A 19,056-nucleotide genomic window follows, 5' to 3' on the forward strand; every position below is an offset into this window, starting at 1 on the left:
TGAAGTCTGTGGGACATCAGTTCTGTATCTTATTCTCAAATAATTCAGGGGGAAAAAAAGTTCTTTAATCTTCTTTTTTCTTTTATAAATATACTGTATACACTATAAAATTAATGTGTAAGTTTTGCAACCTACTCTAGTTTCTGAGAGTTTGAGTAACACTGTTGTTATTTGTTTCTCAATATTTGTGTTAGGTTGTTATTGTGTGACAGAATTCACCAGTAAAACTATCTGATCCTGGAGGTTACTGCTGGGTATGGTTTTGAGTTCAATTTATGTAGCAGATACAGGGATGTTCAGATTGTTTATTTCTTATTGTACCAGTTTCAGTTGTTGCACTTCTCAAGGAATTTGTCCATTAAATTTAAGTTTTCAACTATGTTGTACAATGTTGTTTACAACATTTTCTTACTATCTTTCAATGTTTGTAAACTCATCAGTGATGTCCCTTATTTATTTCTAATATTTCTAATTTGTAGCTTTTCTCTGTGTTAGAGTTTAATCACAAAGCAAAATCACAATACATATTATAGAATCAATGATTTATTCCCTAATAGAATTGTAAGAAAAGCTAGAGAAATAAGAGTACAAAAGTGTCTGCTGCTGGGCCAGTGAAAAGTTATTAAACAGCTGTCTAGCCTCCTAAAGCTCTGTCATTCACTTATACATTGTAACTTTGGAAAACCGAATTATTATTGCGGTGTATTTTAATAGAATTAAACAGCATAGTGGTATTGGTTGTTTCTAAACGCACTTGAGAACTTGGAGAAAGAAAATTATGTTATCAGGACTTCATATCTCCAGATGCTACCACTGCTACTTGTCTCCTCTCATACTTTTCCTTTCTCTTTTTCTTTTCTTTTCTTTTCTTATTCCTCTCTTTCTTTGTTTAATACATCTTCCTGCCCTGAGCAGTGAGCCTGGTGGTGACCCTATCTGGCCCCTTCGCAGCTTCCTCTCAAGACAAGGAAGGGCTATCTTCCTGCTCTTCTGTCTGTCTCTCCAGTGCTGACCAACAGTATTCCTGACCTCAGTGCTTAAATATTCCCAAGGGCAGGTGCCCTTCCCCCACCTCGTGGCACAGCTGCCACCCTTTGAGTCTCAAGCTCCCCCTCATCACACCCACAGATACAGCCTGCCCTCTGACCTTGTGAAACCCCAACAGACTCCTGACTCTCTGTGACCTGCAAGGCGAGGAGATCTTGCTGGGGCCAGATCGCTGTGCCTCCAGCCCTTCTGTGGCCCAGTGGCCTGGGCAGGGGTCTTCCCCTTGGACTACATTTGCCCACAGAAAACAACTGAGTCTGTGTGGGGGGCTGCATGGCCGGGATGAGGTGATGCCCTGAGGACACCATGATGCCACTGGTGTGAAGCCTGGCACAGGGCAAGTGCAAGGCGCTCCTACTTGGGCCTGGCCCTGCGAGGCAGCCAGCTGCATGTCTTCAGTTACCACCACACTGAGGCCTGGTCCCAGCCTGCCCTCACCAGGTCTTGGTTTCCTCACCTATGACCAGGGAAGTTCCTGCTTCCTGGGACTACGTGCCCCACAGAGGGCAGGGCTGCAGGACCCTCCAGTCACCTCCAGCCACCAGCCACTGCCTCCTTGGAGATGCAGCAAAGCAGGCTGAGGGAGAGCCCTGAGTGGTGACAGTGTGACCCGGGAAGGTCAGAACCACAGCCAAAAGGGAGCCCATGCTGCCAAGTGGTACCTGATGGGAGGAGGGAGCCCCATAGGTCTCCCACCTGCTAAAGGAGAATGAGAAGTTGGGTTCTGGACACAGCCCACTTCCCCCTTCCCCAGAGTGTGCCCAGGTGTCCTAGGCATGTGGGCCACTGTCACACTGGCTGACCAGGGGCCTTCAAGGCAAGATGAAACCCACCCTCCCTTCCTCATCCCTGTAGGCAACTACTGGCCTCCAGAAGGACATATGAGTGTCTGCCCAAGACGGGTCCATAGGCGGCAGGACGGCTGCCCTGCACCAGGAAGCACCACCCCTGCACTTCGAGCACCCACCTCCACACAGCCTGTGAGGGCAGTGGCTCTAGGAGGGCCATTTGGATGAAGGCGACGGCCTTGGAGCCAGCATGGGACAAGCAGGGAGTGCCAGGTGGGGAGGCAGGCCTTAGCATGTGGGGGACCTGTGCCAGTCACTGCTGGGCATGGGCCCAGGGATGTTGTTGTTGGCCCTGTCAGCCCGTTGAGAGGAGGAAGATGACTTTGATGTTGGCAGAGCAGGTTTGCAGGAGCTGCCAAAGCTGGCTGGACCACTAAGTCACCTCTAGAGCCTTAGTGTAAAAGGTGAGCTCTCTATGATAGGAAAAGGAAAAATATTGGAGAAGGCTTATAGATGTTGGTGGATTCTATGCTGGCATCTGCTGAAATTTGACATTGTGGTATACAGTCTATTTCATGGGTGGCCCTGCAAGACAGTGTTAAAGGGAAGTCCTCTCCTCCCATTAGTTTGTTTTATCTGAAAAGAGAGATATATTGATTGGCTCATGAGCAGTGGCTAACGGTAAGAAGGTGACTGAATGATGAAAGGAGATTTGAAGAAATACCATCTGAAAGAAATGTTTCAAATGAGCACAGATTATGAAGATATTTGTCTCATGTAAATGCTCACCAAGTAGTAACCTGAACAAAGGTTTAGCTTAACAATCAGGTGGACAAGATATCTATCATGTGGATATCAGTCAGCCACCTGGGTCTCAATAAATGGGCTTACAAATAAACTGGCCAAGCAGGCAAGGTTAGAAACCATGTATGGAGTAGTCAAATGATTTCTACTTACGAAGGGTGATTTGGCTGAGTTGCTGCTGAGTGCCTAATCTGCCAACAGACAAGACCAACAATGAGCTCTTGATATGGTACCATTCACCAGGGGTACCAGTCAGCCACCAATGGCAGACTGATTACACTGGACCATTTCCATCATAAAAGAGGCAGTCTTTGTTCTCATTGGAATAAATATTTACCCCAGAAATAACTTGCCTTCCTTGACCACATTATTTCTGCCAAAACCATTATCTATAGTCTTACAGAATATCTTATTTCTTCTAACCATGAAACTCATATTTCAGCAATTAAAATATGGCAATCAGCCCATGCTCATGGAATTAATTTTTCTTATCATGTTCCTTGTCACTCTATACCATATTAAAAGCTCAATTATGGTGTCAAGCTTGGGGAAAACTCTTTGAGGGGCTGGGGCTATATCCTCCATAATAAAGTAAATTTTCTGAATTAGTGACTTTTTGTCCTACTTTTCCCATGACAAGGATTTAAGGATTTTGGAGTTAAGTACTAGACATTGCAGTGGTTTTTTGTCCTGGAACAACTTTAGACTCTGCTGGTTTGGAGCTCTGAGTTTCCAAGAAAGTAATGTTTCCATCTGGAAATAAAATGTTGAGTCCACTAAAACTACTCCCTCCCTCCCTCCCTCCCTCCCTCCCTCCTTCCCTCCCTCCCTCCCTTCCTTCCTTCCTTTCCTTCCTTCCTTCCTTTTATTCCTTCCTTCCTTCCTTTTCTTCCTTCCTTCCCTCCCTTCCCTTCCTTCCTTCCCTCCCTCCTTCCTTCCCTCCCCTCCTCCTTCCCTTCCTCCCCCCCTTCCCCCCCTCCCCTCCCCTCCTTCCTTCCCTCCCTCCCTCCCTTTTTTTTCCTTCCTTCCTTCCTTCCTTCCTTCCTTCCTTCCTTCCTTCCCTCCCTCCTTCCTTCCTTGCTTTCCTGACAGTCTCACTCTGTCACCCAGGCTGGAGTACAGTGCTGTGATCTCGGCCTCCTGGGTTCAAGCAATTCTTGTGCCTCAGCCTCCCAAGTAAGGGGGTGTATTAGGGTTCTCTAGAGGGACAGAACTAATAAGATAGACGTATATATAAAGGGGAGTTTATTAAGGAATATTGACTCACACAATCACGAGGTGAGGTCCCACAACAGGCCGTCTGCAATCTGAAGAGCAAGGAAGCCAGTTTGAGTCCCAAAACCTCAAAGGTACGGGAGCTGACAATGCAGCTTTTGGTTGTGGTCAAAGGTCTGAGAGTCCCAAAGCTGAAGAAATTGGAGTCTGATGTTTGAGGGCAGTAAGCATCTAGTATGGGAGAAAGATGTAGGCTGGAAGACTAAGCCAGTCTAGTCTTCACACCTTCTTCTGTCTGCTTTTATTCTGGCAGCTGATTAGATGATGTCCTCCCAGATTGAGGGTGGGTCAGCCTTTCCCAGTCCACTGATTCAAATGTAAATCTCCTTTGGCAACATCCTCACAGACACACCCAGAAACAATGCTTTGCATCCTTCAATCCAATCAAGTTGACATTTAACATTAACCATCACAGAGGGATTACAGGTGTGAGCCACCATGCCTGGCGAAGTTTTTAAAAATTTTCTGTAGAGACAGGGTTTCACCATGCTGGTCTCAAACTCCTGGCCTCAAGTGATCTACCAGCCTAGGCCTCTCAAAGTACTGGGTTTATAGGCATGAGTCACCACACCCAGCCCTTTTTCTTTTTTTCTGTAGACCTCCTCAGTGGACATCTTTTTAACAATTTGACTGTGATGTGCCTACACATGATCTTCTTTGCATTCATCCTGCCTGAAATGAGCTTGGTACATTACGTATATAAGTTTATGTTTTTTTATGAAATTTTGGGATATTCCAGCCATTATTTGTCCAGTATGTTTTCTTATTATTTGCCTATAATATTATTTGCCTTGTGCTATAAGTCCAAAAGTTGTATATTTTAGAATCTCACTCAGAATATTTACCTCCTTTCAAGGGTCAAAGCCTCTCCATTTTTGGCTTGATTTGGGTCACACTTCAGTGTTATCAATTTTTGTCTTAAATTTTGTGTAGAGTTCATAAATGTTATCCGTATCAGGATTAGCCCAATGCAAGCTGCTCCCCCACTCCATTATCAAAATCTTTGGTTTTATTTTAAAATTCTTTTTATAATTTTTTCAGATGGAGGCATTGCTCATCTCTTCTAACACATATATTTAAGGTTATGGATATCATTCTAAGTGCTGCCTTAGCTAACACCCGCAAGCATTAATATAAGATATTTTTATTAAATTAAAAGTACATTTTTATTTCTGTCAGTATTTTCAATTTTTTTATTTTAAAATTTTTTCATGAGTACGTAGTAGGTGTATATATTTATGGGTTACATGAGATGTTTTAAAACAGGCATGCAATGTGAAATTATCACATCATGGAGAATGGGGTATCTATCCCCGTAAGCACTTATCCTTCATCTTACAAACAGTTCAATTACACTCTTTTAGTTATTTCAAAATGTACAATTAAGTTATTATTGACTATAGTCACCCTGTTGTGTGATCAAATAATAGGTCTTATTCATTCTTTCTATTATTTGTACCCACTAACTATCCTTACCTTAACCTCCTTCCAGGCCCCAATACTCTTTCCAGCCTTTGTTAAGCATCCTCTACTCTCTAGGTTCATGAGCTCAATTGTTTTTATTTTTAGTTCCTACAAATAAGTAAAAACAGGAAAAGTTTGTCTTTCTGTGTCTCGCTTATTTCACTTAACATAATGATCTCCAGTTCTATTTATGTTGTTGGAAATCACAGCATATCATTTTTATGACTGAATAGTACTCCATTGTGCATATGGACCACATTTTCTTTATCTGTTCATCTGGATTGATGGATACTTAAGTTGCTTCCAAATCTTAGCCACTAGTTACAACTATAGAGCCTAGAACTGTGGCTGATACTCAAATATGCCTCTTAAATTTGTGAGTGAATTCGTATATTTATTCTATCATTCTATTGTAATAATTCGCTCATTTAAGAACCTTAATTTGTGTCTTTTTAAAGATTTGCATTAGGCTCTGAAGAGTGGAGGCTTGAATGCAAATGCATCTGGTTGTAAACCAGATGTTAGCAGTATACAACTCACTGCCCGAATCCAGCCATCACCTAATCTTGCAAATTATTTCACTGGAACAAAGCCACATTTGCTCATTTACATATTGCTTTCACATTACAATAGTAGAGTCACTGTGACAGAGAACATATGTCCTGCAAAGCTGAGAATATTCACTATTTGGTCCTTTGTAGCAAAAAGAAAAGGGTTGCCAACGCCTGATTATCCTTGTCCTAAAGAAGATAGTTCACCTAAACCTTTAAAACCTTTCTGTTTGCAGATCAAACTTTAAAAATCCTTTATTATTGTGATAACATTCTTGGATTTACTATAGCACCAAGCTTTCAGTACATCCCCCTAGAAGCCACATACTTTTATATGCACTATACTCTGAATGAGTACATAGTGAAACACTTCTTATCTAAAACTACCCAGAATCAAATTAAAGGTGAATGTTAATGAGTTTTAATGATTCACAGTGTAACTGGCTACCTAAATTATTTAATAGGCCATGATTTGTTGCTGTAACACTACATATAGCTTTAACATTCTAAGAGATTATTCTGATTAAAAAATGGACAAATGACCAGAATAGACATTTTTTAAAAGACATATAAATGACCAACAGGCACATGAAAAGATGTTCAACATCACTAATAATGGAAATGCTAACCAAAACCACAATGAGGTATCACTTCACACCTGTTAGGATGGCTACTATCTAAAAGATGAAAGAAAGATACATGTTGGCTAGGATGTGGAGAAAATGGTACCCTTGTACATTATCAGTGGGAATGTAAATTAGTACAACCACTATGAAAAATAATGTGTGTGTTTCTCCAAAAAATAAAGCTAGAACTACCATACGGTTGAGCAACCCCATTTCTGAGTGTATACTCAAAGGAAATGAAGTCAATATCTCAAAGAGATATTCACACTCACAAGTTCATTGCAGCATTATTTACAATTAGCCAAGATAAGAAAATGACCTTTGCTAATTTTAACATAAAAGGAAATACCCTGGCCTTCATATTCAAACCTTCAAACTGCCAGCTATTAAGAATACTTCTACAAGAGAATTTGAAGAGTAAATTACTTTTGCAAGGTGATAAAGACATCACCTCATCAAATTTTTACCTTCATCATTTAGCAGCTCCTATTTTGGTATTCTCTCTCTCTCTCTTTTCCTATGTTTGTGTTTTTTTTTTTCTTACGAAAAGGAATCAGTTATTAGCCAACATACTTAGATGAATGGTCATGGTTTACATTTAGACAGTTATCCCTACCATTTAATGAGAGAAATTTTTATTCTGGAAATGGTGGTGGTACTGAAGCAATTTGTTAACTGGAACTCTGATTAAACACTGATTCAAAACTTGAACATTTATGCATGCATGTACAAAACCTTTTCACCTTTTCACTTGAGAAGAAACTATAAAAGGAACATTAGTGGTCATTTTCATAGGAAAGCCGCATTTCTAAAAAGTGATAGGGGAAACATGCAAATTCACATATGGTATGAATCATTCAGTTTTTCTTTTTATAAACCGGTGTAAAGAATAAGCAAAATCAGTCAAAAAAGTCACATAACTTTTTGTCTTTTTCTGCTCATAAGCAACATTTACTTGAAATATTTTCAAGGACTCAGTTTTTGGGAGAGGTATCAGATAGAAAGGGCACAGAATAAGAGGAATTTGATAGTTGTTTTGTGCCAAAATTGTTTAGCATTTTTTCATTCCAGTAACTAAAATAGACATAATATTACCAATAACATTTTTTATGAAGTGCAACAAAAGGCAGAGTAGGTAAATTAGCATTCTAATTCTCATAAATTCTGTTCGATATTGGTCCTTTTAATAACTGGAAAGTAAATATTTGTGCTAAATGCTCTTATATCTGTAGGACTTTGGAATTTTAATCATTAGGTTGTAATTACCAATGAAAGAATAGTTTGTTAACTCAAGGAAAAACTGAACATCTCTTAATCTAAAATGTACCTTACACAAAGTAAAACTTGCCTGAAATTTGACCATCTGAAATTCATTCTATGCCATCTGATTTATTTTATAAAGTTAATAATGTTGTCCCTCAGTTTCTCCTTATCCAGAATCATCTATTACAGTTAGTGAAACCACTTAGCAATCCAAACTAGAAACATCTGTGCATATTAAAAAATAAGTTCTCCTCTACAATATACTGTATTTCCAAACTCCATTAATCATTCTCTTCTCCATCACAATTGCCATGACCATTCTAAGCCCCTTACAAATGCTCAAGTATATTGCCGCATGTCATAACTGTTCTTGCTCTTTCCAGACTACCCCTCTCCAATACCTCATACTGCTGTCAAATCATTCATTTACAGCAGACCTGAGCAGGATATCTTAACCTAAATGAAAATTGAAAAATAAAAAACAAAAACAAAAAATAAAACACATGGCTCCTGATGTGTTTATAGAATACAAGTAAAATCTCCTCACTGGTTGAAGATGGTATGAAAAGAATATTGGTTTTATATTGTTGTTCTAGTACTTATTAGCTGTTTACTCTTACAGAAAAAGAAATTATTTAAACTCTTTGAGACTTAATTTCTTCAAACAGGATAGTAATACATACCCAAGAAAGTTGCTGTGTTACTAAAATGAGACAATTCATTTGAGACTGTTTAGTGGAGTAGCAAATCCAAAAATCAATTTTCTTTTCTCAATATAATTCCAAATTGCTTTTTATATTATATCTTGCAATACTCATCCTCTTGCAATCCAGGCTCTAACATTCCAGTTTTCCACAAACATACATACATCTTTGCTTTATTTCTTCTGTCTGGAACACCTCTCTTAGCCTTCTCCATTCAGCCCACTTCTACTCATCCTTTGAGGCCCAGTTATCACTTTTGCAACAATTTCCCTAAGTAACCCATATCAGAAAAGATTCTTCTGGGCTGTCAATAGCATATTCTAGTGTTTTTACATTCTCTTTGTCAAGACCGTGAAGAGCATGAATTTTTAACTTACAAGCTAACGGGTTAATCTGTTACAGGTTAATACTGCTGGAAAACAAGAGATTCCTGAATTAAAGGCAATAGACTTTACTCTTAGCAGATAGCATGAACTTTATGTTCGTGTTGCTTCTCCTCGTTCCCAAAGTTCCATGGTATTACAGCAGAGGAGGTCCATCTAGATGCTGGACATGCAGTGGAATCTTTAGCTTAGGGAACCTAAATCTGTTGTAGTGAGTTGCAAGCAAACCTGCAAATCTTTGCCCTGAAGGGAAATATTATCTTGATTGTGCTGGACAATAAACAAATCTACATTTTGCTCTGCAAAGGAGGCTACATCTGTCTTCAATGTGGTTCACTCTGTAACTAACTGTGAAACAATAAACTAGAACAAAAGGGCTATTAGTTCTGTTTGCAAGTTGTGCGGAAACATGAGATCCATAAAGACTTGTATCCCAACACTTTCATGAGACCTTTCCCTTTGTTTCCATATTGGGCAGGTAGAGGAATTTGTACATGAGCAGTGCCCTATACATATGCAGGATCCCAGTGACCACAAAACTGGCATCCTCTGTATATTTCAAAATAGAAAATCTCCAAAGAGGAGCAAACTCAGGTAAAAATCCAAAGTAAGGCAAGGAAAGCCCAAGTGCTAGGATAGTTTCAAATTTACATCATTTGCTCTTTAACAAAGGTGATTAAATTATTAATAATTTAATTATACATTTTTGGACTTTTATAAGGCTTATAATGCAGATAAAATCACAAACCCCTAAAAAATTTATTTTTGGTTGGAGAACGTACAGGTATCATAGATATCAAAAACTCAGCTATATTACTACTAGGAATAGCCACATCTTCATGGGTATCTATGGTGAGCCTAGCCCTTTATCTACATTATCTTTATTCTTCATACCAACCATAGGGAAAATTCTCACATTTCAAATTTTTGGAATGAGTGCTTAGGTGGCTTACTTCAACTGACAAATCTAATGAGGGAAGGACATTATTATTACTATTTTTTAACTCAGTCTATTTGGATGGTTCAAAATTCTATAAGCAAAACTTCCTCAAGAGAATTCTTTGGAGATTGCTTTTCCTCCATGACTACCAGCTAGGACTGGTAAGCTAAGGGAAGTGGAGATAATTCTGAAAGTTGTCCCAGACTCAGGTCAGTGAGTGACTACATGAACAGTGCTAAGCAGGAGCTGCCAAGTGTGGTGATGGGAGTGTTCCTAAGTCTCTCTTCACCTACCTTTCCACTTTGACCTGAGTTCATTCTAACGATGGATGTACTGGAGCAGTGTTCTGCTTTCACTTCTAAGGAAGGTCAGAGCAATCATTCTTTGGCAGAAAAGACAGGGCTGCTCAGAAATGCAGATCAATGTTATAAGGATTCCTGTTAGCATTTATATTTCTCAGATTAGTGTTGTCCGTAAAGCCTCGGGAGGTTTTATTTAGTAATCCATTCATTTATCGTTCTATCTAGCCAACAAATACTTGTGGTTAGCCGTTGAACTGCTAAACAACTCTGGAGAATGAAGAGGTGAATCCATGTAATGAAAGGAATGTCAGCTTTGAAATCAGACAGACCTTAGTTGGATTCTTGTCTCTGCCACTTACGAGATTAACATCTCTGAGCTTCGGTTTCATATGCAAAGTAAATATAATAATACCTATTGCTCAAAATATATAAAACTAAAGAAAAATAAAACTATCAGCCTCAACATATGTATGTGGCGGCAGCAAGTATGTAAGTTGCCTGACAGAGGTCTGAAACCAAAATAGTGTTCCCTTCCTTTCTCACTCAGGCATTACAACACTTTAATCTATCATGTGCTACTTGTGGAAGACTAACATAGTTAAAGAAAAGATTGGTTCCAGGTTTTGCCCATTCAGTATGATATTGGCTGTGGGTTTGTCATAAATAGCTCTTATTATTTTGAGATATGTCCCATCAATACCTAGTTTATCGAGTTTTTAGCATGAAGGGCTGTTGAATTTTGTCAAAGGACTTTTCTGCATCTATTGAGATAATCATGTGGCTTTTGCCTTTGGTTCTGTCTATATGCTGGATTACACTTATTGATTTGCATATGTTGAACCAGCCTTTCATCCCAGGGATGAAGCCAACTTGATCGTGGTGGATAAGCTTTTTGATGTGCTGCTGGATTCGGTTAGCCAGTATTTTATTGAGGATTTTTGCATCGATGTTCATCAGGGATATTGGTCTAAAATTCTTTTTTTTGTTGTTGTGTCTCTGCCAGGCTTTGGTATCAGGATGATGTTGGCCTCATTAAATGAATTAGGGAGGATTCCCTCTTTTTCTATTGATTGGAAGAGTTTCAGAAGGAATGGTACCAGCTCCTCTTTGTATCTCTGGTGGAATTCGGCTGTGAATCTGTCTGGTCCTGGACTTTTCCTGGTTTGTAGGCTATTAGTTATTGCCTCAATTTCAGAACCTGTTATTGGTCTATTCAGGGATTCAATTTCTTCCTAGTTTAGTCTTGGGAGGGTGTATGTGTCCAGGAATTTTCCATTTCTTCTAGATTTTCTAGTTTATTTGCATAGAGGTGTTCATAGTGTTCTCTGATGGTAGTTTGTATTTCTGTGGGATCAGTGGTGATACCCCCTTTATCATTTTTTATTGCATCTATTTGATTCTTCTCTCTTTTCTTCTTTATTAGTCTTGCTAGTGGTCTATCAATTTTGTTGATCTTTTAAAAAAAACCAGCTCCTGGATTCATTGAATTTTTGAAGGTTTTTTTGTGTCTCTATCTCCTTCAGGTCTGCTCTGATCTTAGTTATTTCTTGCCTTCTGCTAGCTTTTGAATGTGTTTGCTCTTGCTTCTCCAGTTCTTTTAATTGTGATGGTAGGGTGTCAATTTTAGATCTTTCCTGCTTTCTCTTGTGGGCATTTAGTGCTATAAATTTCCCTCTACACACTGCTTTAAATGTGTCCCAGAGATTCTGGGATGTTGTGTCTTTGTTCTCGTCAGTTTCAAAGAACATCTTTATTTCTGCCTTCATTTTGTTATGTACCCAGTAGTCATTCAGGAGCAGGTTGTTCAGTTCCCATGTGGATGAGTGGTTTTGAGTGCGTTTCTTAATCCTGAGTTCTAGTTTGATTGCATTGTAGTCTGAGAGACAGTTTGTTATAATTTCTGTTCTTTTACATTTGCTGAGGAGTGCTTTACTACCAACTATGTGGTCAATTTTGGAATAAGTGGGAGGTGGTGCTGAGAAGAATGAATATTCTGTTGATTTGGGGTGGACAGTTCTGTAGATGTCTATTAGGACCACTTGGTGCAGAGCTGAGTTCAATTCCTGGATATCCTTGTTAACTCTGTCTCATTGATCTGTCTAAAGTTGACAGTGGGGTGTTAAAGTCTCCCATTATTATTGTGTGGGAGTCTAAGTCTTTTAGTAGGTCTCTAAGGACTTGCTTTATGAATCTGGGTGCTCCTGTATTGGGTGCATATATATTTTGAAAATTGACCCAAGACAGGGACGCCCTCTCTCACCACTCCTATTCAACATAGTATTGGAAGTTCTGGCCAGGGCAATCAGGCAACAGAAAGAAACAAAGGGTATTCAATTAGGAAAAGAAAAAGTCAGACTGTCCCTGTTTGCAGATGACACGATTGTATATTTAGAAAACCCCATCGTCTCAGCCCAAAATCTCCTCAAGCTGATAAGCAACTTCAGCAAATCCTCAAGATACAAAATCAATATGCAAAAATCACAATCATTCCTATACACCAATAACAGACAAACAGCCAAATCATGAATGAACTCCCATTCACAATTGCTTCAAAGAGAATAAAACACCTAGGAATCCAACTTATAAGGGATGTGAAGGACCTCTTCAAGGAGAACTACAAACCACTGCTCAACGAAATAAAAGAGGACACAAACAAATGGAAGAACACTCCATGCTCATGGATAGGAAGAATCGATATTGTGAAAATGGCCATAATGCCCAATGTAATTTATAGATTCAATGCCATCCCCATCAAGTTACCAATGACTTTCTTCATAGAATTGGAAAAAACTACTTTAAAGTTCATATGGAAACAAAAAAGAGCCCGCATTGCCAAGACAATCCTAAGTCAAAAGAACAAAGCTGGAGGCATCACGTTACCTGACTTCAAACTATACTACAAGGCTGCAGTAACCAAAACATCTTGGTACTGCTACCAAAACAGATATACAGACCAATGGAACAGAATAGAATCCTCAGAAATAATATCACACATCTACAACCATCTGGTCTTTGACAAACCTGACAAAAACAAGAAATGGAGAAAGGATTCCCTATTTAATAAATGGTGCTGGGAAAACTGGCTAGCCATAAGTAGAAAGCTGAAACTGGATCCCTTCCTTACACCTTATAGAAAAATTAATTCAAGATGGATTAAAGACTTAAATGTTAGACCTAAGACCACAAAAACCCTAGAAGAAAACCTAAGCAATACCATTTAGGCCAAAGACATGGGTAAGGACTTCATGACTAAACCACCAAAAGCAATGGCAACAAAAGCCAAAATTGACAAATGGGATCTAATTAAACTAAAGAGCTTCTGCACAGCAAAAGAAAAACTAGCATCAGAGTGAACAGGCAACCTACAGAATGGGAGGAAATTTTTACAATCTACCCATCTGACAAAGAGCTAATATCCAGAATCTACAAAGAACTTAAACAAATTTACAAGAAAAAGTCAAACAACCCCATCAAAAAGTGGGCAAAGGATATGAACAGACACTTCTCGAAAGAATACATTTATGCAGCCAACAGACACATGAAAAAATGCTCATCATCACTCGCCATCAGAGAAATGCAAAAAAATCACAATGAGATACCATCTCACACCAGTTAGAATGGTGATCATTAAAAAGTCAGGAAACAACAGGTGCTGGAGAGGATGTAGAGAAATAGGAACACTTTTACACTGTTGGTGTGACTGTAAACTAGTTCAACCATTGTAGAAGACAATGGTGATTCCTCAAGGCTCTAGAACTAGAAATACCATTGGACCCAGCCATCCCATTACTGGGTATATACCCAAAGGATTATAAATCATGCTGCTATAAAGACACATGCACACCTATGTTTATTGCAGCACTATTCACAATAGCAAAGACTTGGAACCAACCCAAATGTCCATCAATGATAGACTGGATTAAGCAAATGTGGTACGTATACACCGTGGAATATTATGCAGCCATTAAAAAGGATGAGTTCATGTGGGGACATGGATGAAACTAGAAACCATCATTCTGAGCAAACTATCACAAGGACAGAAAACCAAACACTACATGTTCTCACTCATAGGTGGGAAGTGAACAATGAGAACACTTGGACACAGGGTGGGGAACATTACACACTGGGGCCTGTCATGGGGTGGGGGGAGGGGGGAGGGATAGCATTAGGAGATATACCTAATGTAAATGATGAGTTAACAGGTGCAGCACACCAACATGGCACATGTATACAAATGTAACAAACCTAAACATTTTACACATGTACCCTAGAATTTAAAGTATAATAATAATAACAAATTAGAAGGCAAGTAACTTACCTTCAGAAAAAAGAAAAAGAAAAGGTTGGTCTCAGACAATTAAAATATTTAGTTTTAGATGTAGCTGATTACATACTGGATACAGGTTTTGGGTCAGAAATGAAGCTAATTTCCCGCCTAGTAATGCCATTAATGGAAAAGCATAACATCCTTATGTCCAGTTGTACTTTTCTAAAGGAAACTCAAAGTTTGTCTGGGAAATTAATGTAGTTGGATTATTTGTTTGCTGCTGTTAGACGAGGTTGGGTGCTCAACAGCATGCTTCTTCATGGTTGGAAGAAACTGCTGATAGTACATATGTTCCTAGCTTCAGTGGTGGTACAGGAGGGACATCAACTGAAGTGTTTGCATCAGTTGATACTGGAAAAAATTTTCAGACAAGAGCACTTTGAACATAGCAAGGCTTACTTTTTCACATACTCCCAATTCAGTTGATGATGAGTCTTGGGTAAAATGAAAACATTGAAGTTTGTAATGCAATTTTGATGCAAAAAGAAAATTCTCTTATCTTTAATTTTTCTTATATAGAGACAGAGTCTCACTGTGTCACCCAGGCTGGAGTTCATTGGCGCAGTCCTAGCTTACTGTAACCTCTAACCCCTGTGCTCAAGCCATCCTCCTGCCTTAATCTCCCAAGTAGCTGGATCTATAGGTACATGCCACCAGACCCGGTCCAGAAAAGAAAATGGTTCTGATTTTTGAATTTTTAATATATGTGAAATTTGACATCCTTGTATCTCCTATTCTGTTCCTACTCTCACCCTTAAAACAAATACTAACTAACTAGTAATGTGAAATGTTGAAAGCTGCAACATTGTAGTTACTGATACCAATGGAGTTCACTGAAGAGATTAATGCATTCTAAATGTCTTGATTTTTACTTAAAAAAAGAAAACACCATTAAGGAGCTTACCATCTACTTAGGGGAAAACAGATAATAATGAAAATAGATGACAAATATTCTTCGGGCCATAAAATTGAGTGAGGGTTGTTCCACTGGGAGTATAAAGAGCTAACTTTCAGTCCACAAGATTGAGAATTTCATTATTATGAACTTGTCTTTCCAAAATCAATAGTAATGGCCCACATGGATCTCCCTCCCTCTACCTAGTTTAATTGACCCATCTTGTTCTCCACATTGGCTTCAGTGTAATTAGAGGGAGAGGAAAAAGTCAGCTGGAAATCAGAAAAGCACAACTCAAGAGAATCAGGCTTTTCTGCCCTTTCCAGAAAAGAAAGTATTTACATCAGTGCTCCACTCAAATCTCTACCCTTTGGTTTTGCCCAGCGTGTCTGTGGTATTTGTCTAACCTTTCTTAGAAAATCCTTTTGGTAATATCTCCTTGAAAACCACAGTTTGAGTGAAAGCCACAAGGAGCTTGCAAATCTGCAAACCACAGCTCACCTCATGATTTAGAACCTCTATCAAGTGTTCCCAGTTTACTCGGAAGGCAGTCCAAGTCCTCTCAAAGTTAGACAGCTTATCTGTACTTTCACATTAGTGGATATCAATGATTTATTTCTCAATTCTTATTCTTTTTGCTCCAGGATCTTTCCTTATTGACGTAGCAAGTTTTTTTTAAGATTTTATTTTGAAGGAATTACAGATTCACAGGTAGTCGCAGTCTACTTTTACCCAGTTTTCCTTAGTTGTTCCATCTTGCCTAGTTACATTATAAAATCAAAATCAGGAATTTGTTTTTTATTCAATATATGTGTATAGAGGCAGAGGCAGTGTTTTTTTTGCTTTTTTTTTTTTTTTTTTTTTTTTTTTTTTTTTTTTTTTTTTTTTTTGCATTCCTTACTGCTTTTTAGAAAAATGTTTCCTCTAGTAACTCACAGTTTCTTATTGTGGTTAATTCCTAAATTGGGCTGACAGTGTGAAGAAGCCACAGTTATGCCAAATACATTCTGTGCCAATTTTCCTGCAGGCACAAGCTTTCCAAAATAAACATGTCCCCAACATCAGGAATCTTTTTTACGTAAACTCTGGCAAGACAGTTACAACATCCACAGTGCATGTAGAAAATGTGAGTTGTTCAGGAAAATCTCAAAATAAGATATTTGGTAACCCTCTTTTAATTATAGTCAATAACTAAAATATATAATAATGTTACTTTACTTCATTATGGCTAATTTTTTTGTGGAAGTTAACTTTATTTGCAGTTAACAAAGTTACTTTATATCCACTTTCTCAGTAACATCAGGTTAAAAATTTTATACTTTTTTTCTACCTCACAAATATGCAACTATGACCTAGAGACAGTGAAGAAAAAGAGTGGAATGAGGGAGAAGACATTCTCCCCCATCAGTGGCATGATTAGGTTTTTCCACCTCAAAGTAGGAGTTATCAATTCTACTTTAATCAGAATATAAGCAGTCTGGTTAAAAATTCAAGTGGTGTTTAAGGAAACTACTTTCTCCTTCCCACTCTTCACATACTATAATATCAATTTTTGATCTAGGAGTAAAATGTTCAGAATCTAGGTAAGCTCTGAATTTGAATAGATAGAAGTCTTAGCCCCCGATGTGATGGTGCAAATTTTAGCCCTTGAACAACATGGGGATTAGGGATGTCAACAGTTCCTGCAGTTGAAAATTAATTTGTAACTTCTGACTCCCCCAAAACTTAATCACTATTAGTCTACGGTTAAACAGAAGCCTCATCAATAATAGAAACAGTTTATTAACACATATTTTGTGTTATATGTATTATATACAGTATTCTTACAACAAAGTAAGCTAGAGAAAAGAGAATGTTAATAAAAAATTATATGAGGAGAAAATATATTTACTACTCATTAAGTGGAAGTGCATTATCATAAAGTTCTTCATCCTCATCGTTATCCCATTGAATAGGCTGAGGAGAGGAGAAAGTGGAGGGGTTGGTCTCGCTGTCTCACAGGTGGCAGAGGTAGAGGAGATAGAAATGGAAGCAGGAGAGACAAGAACACTCAGTGTAACTTTATGAAAATATCGGTCTGGATTTTTTTGCTTTTTCATTTCTCTAAATATATTTCTGTATGGTACCAATCCTTCTTGCACTGTTTGCATTAGTTTCAGTGCCCATATCGTGGAAGGGGCCATGTTGTGAAATAAGACGAAAGCAGTCTTACATAACCAGAACTCTTCTGCCAGATTGTCTAATGTCAATTTGTTTTCTGATACTGCTTCTTCTATATCTTCTTCCTCATCATCTTGGCTTGGAAGTATTCATCTCCAGTTACCAGCTGGAGATTCACCTTCTGTTAACTGCTCTGTTGTGGTGTCTGTTAGCTCTCGAATTTCTCTAAGATCCATATCTTAAACTCTTCACCTCCCACTTTTTTTTTCCTTATCCACAATCTCCTTCATGATTTCCTTGGTTGGCTGTGTCATAAATCCTGTGAAATCATGCACAACATCTGACAGAGTTTTCTCTAGCAGGAATTTATTGTTTCTCACTTGGTGGGTTTCATGGCTTTTTCTATAATCGTAATGGTATCTTCAAATGTGTAATCCTTCCAAACTTTCATGATATTCTCCATATCGGGATTCTCTTCCACAGCACTGACAATCCTTTCCATAGAGTACTATGTGTAATGAGCCTTCTGGGTTTTTGAGGTCCCCTGATCTAGAGACTGAATTATAAACCTTGTATTTGGGAGCATGTAAACCACTTCGACACCTTTGACACTGAATTCGTGGGCCTCTGTGAGGCCAAGGGCATTGTCCAATATTAAAAGAACTTTAAGACAGTCCCTTACTGGCAAGGTGCTTCCTGACTTCAGGAACAAAAGCATCAGTGGAAACAATCCAGAAAGAGGATTCTCAGTGTTCAGGCCTTCTTGTTGTACAACCAAAAGACTGGCAACTGTGTTTATCTTTTCCCTTTAAGACTCAGGGGTTAGTAGCTTTATAGATAAAAACAGTCCTGATCTTAAATCTGACTGGATTTGCACAAAACAGTGGAGTTAGCCTGTCCCATCTTGCCTTAAATCCTGATGCTCGCCTTTCTTTCTTACCAATAAATGTTCTCTGTGGCATGTTTTCCCCCAGAATAAGACACTGTGGTCTGCATTAAAAACTTATTTGGACCTATACCTTTTCTCCTCAGTGATTTTCTTAATAGCAACTTGTTTGCTGCTTTATGGTTGGCAGAAATTATTTCTCCTGTTATCTTGACATTATTTAAGCCAAATACCTTCCTAAAATGATCAAACCATCCATTGTTTGCATTAAATTCTCCAGCTTTAGATCCTTCATCTTCCTTTTGCTTAAAGTTGTCATATAATGACATTGCTTTTTCTTGAATTGTATTAGAGTCTATAGATATGTCTTTCTCAGAGTAATCCTGCACCCACATAAAAGCTGCATTTTCAATATGAAACAAAAAGGTATTTCACACTTTTCATGTAAGTCAGAAGTGAAAGAAAAAGTATAAAAAGCACAAGATTTTCACACCTGTTGGGGTAGGTTCAGCAAAAGCTTCACAAATTTCTTTTTATTACAATGGTCCTTACTCCATGTATTGGCCTGCTCTTGTGTTGCTATAAAGAAATACCTGAGGCTGATAATTTATCAAGAAAAGAGGTTTAACGGGCTCACAGTT

The sequence above is a fragment of the Piliocolobus tephrosceles genome, chromosome 4 (genome assembly GCF_002776525.5).
Source record: "Piliocolobus tephrosceles isolate RC106 chromosome 4, ASM277652v3, whole genome shotgun sequence".
Classification (NCBI taxonomy): Eukaryota; Metazoa; Chordata; class Mammalia; order Primates; family Cercopithecidae; genus Piliocolobus; species Piliocolobus tephrosceles.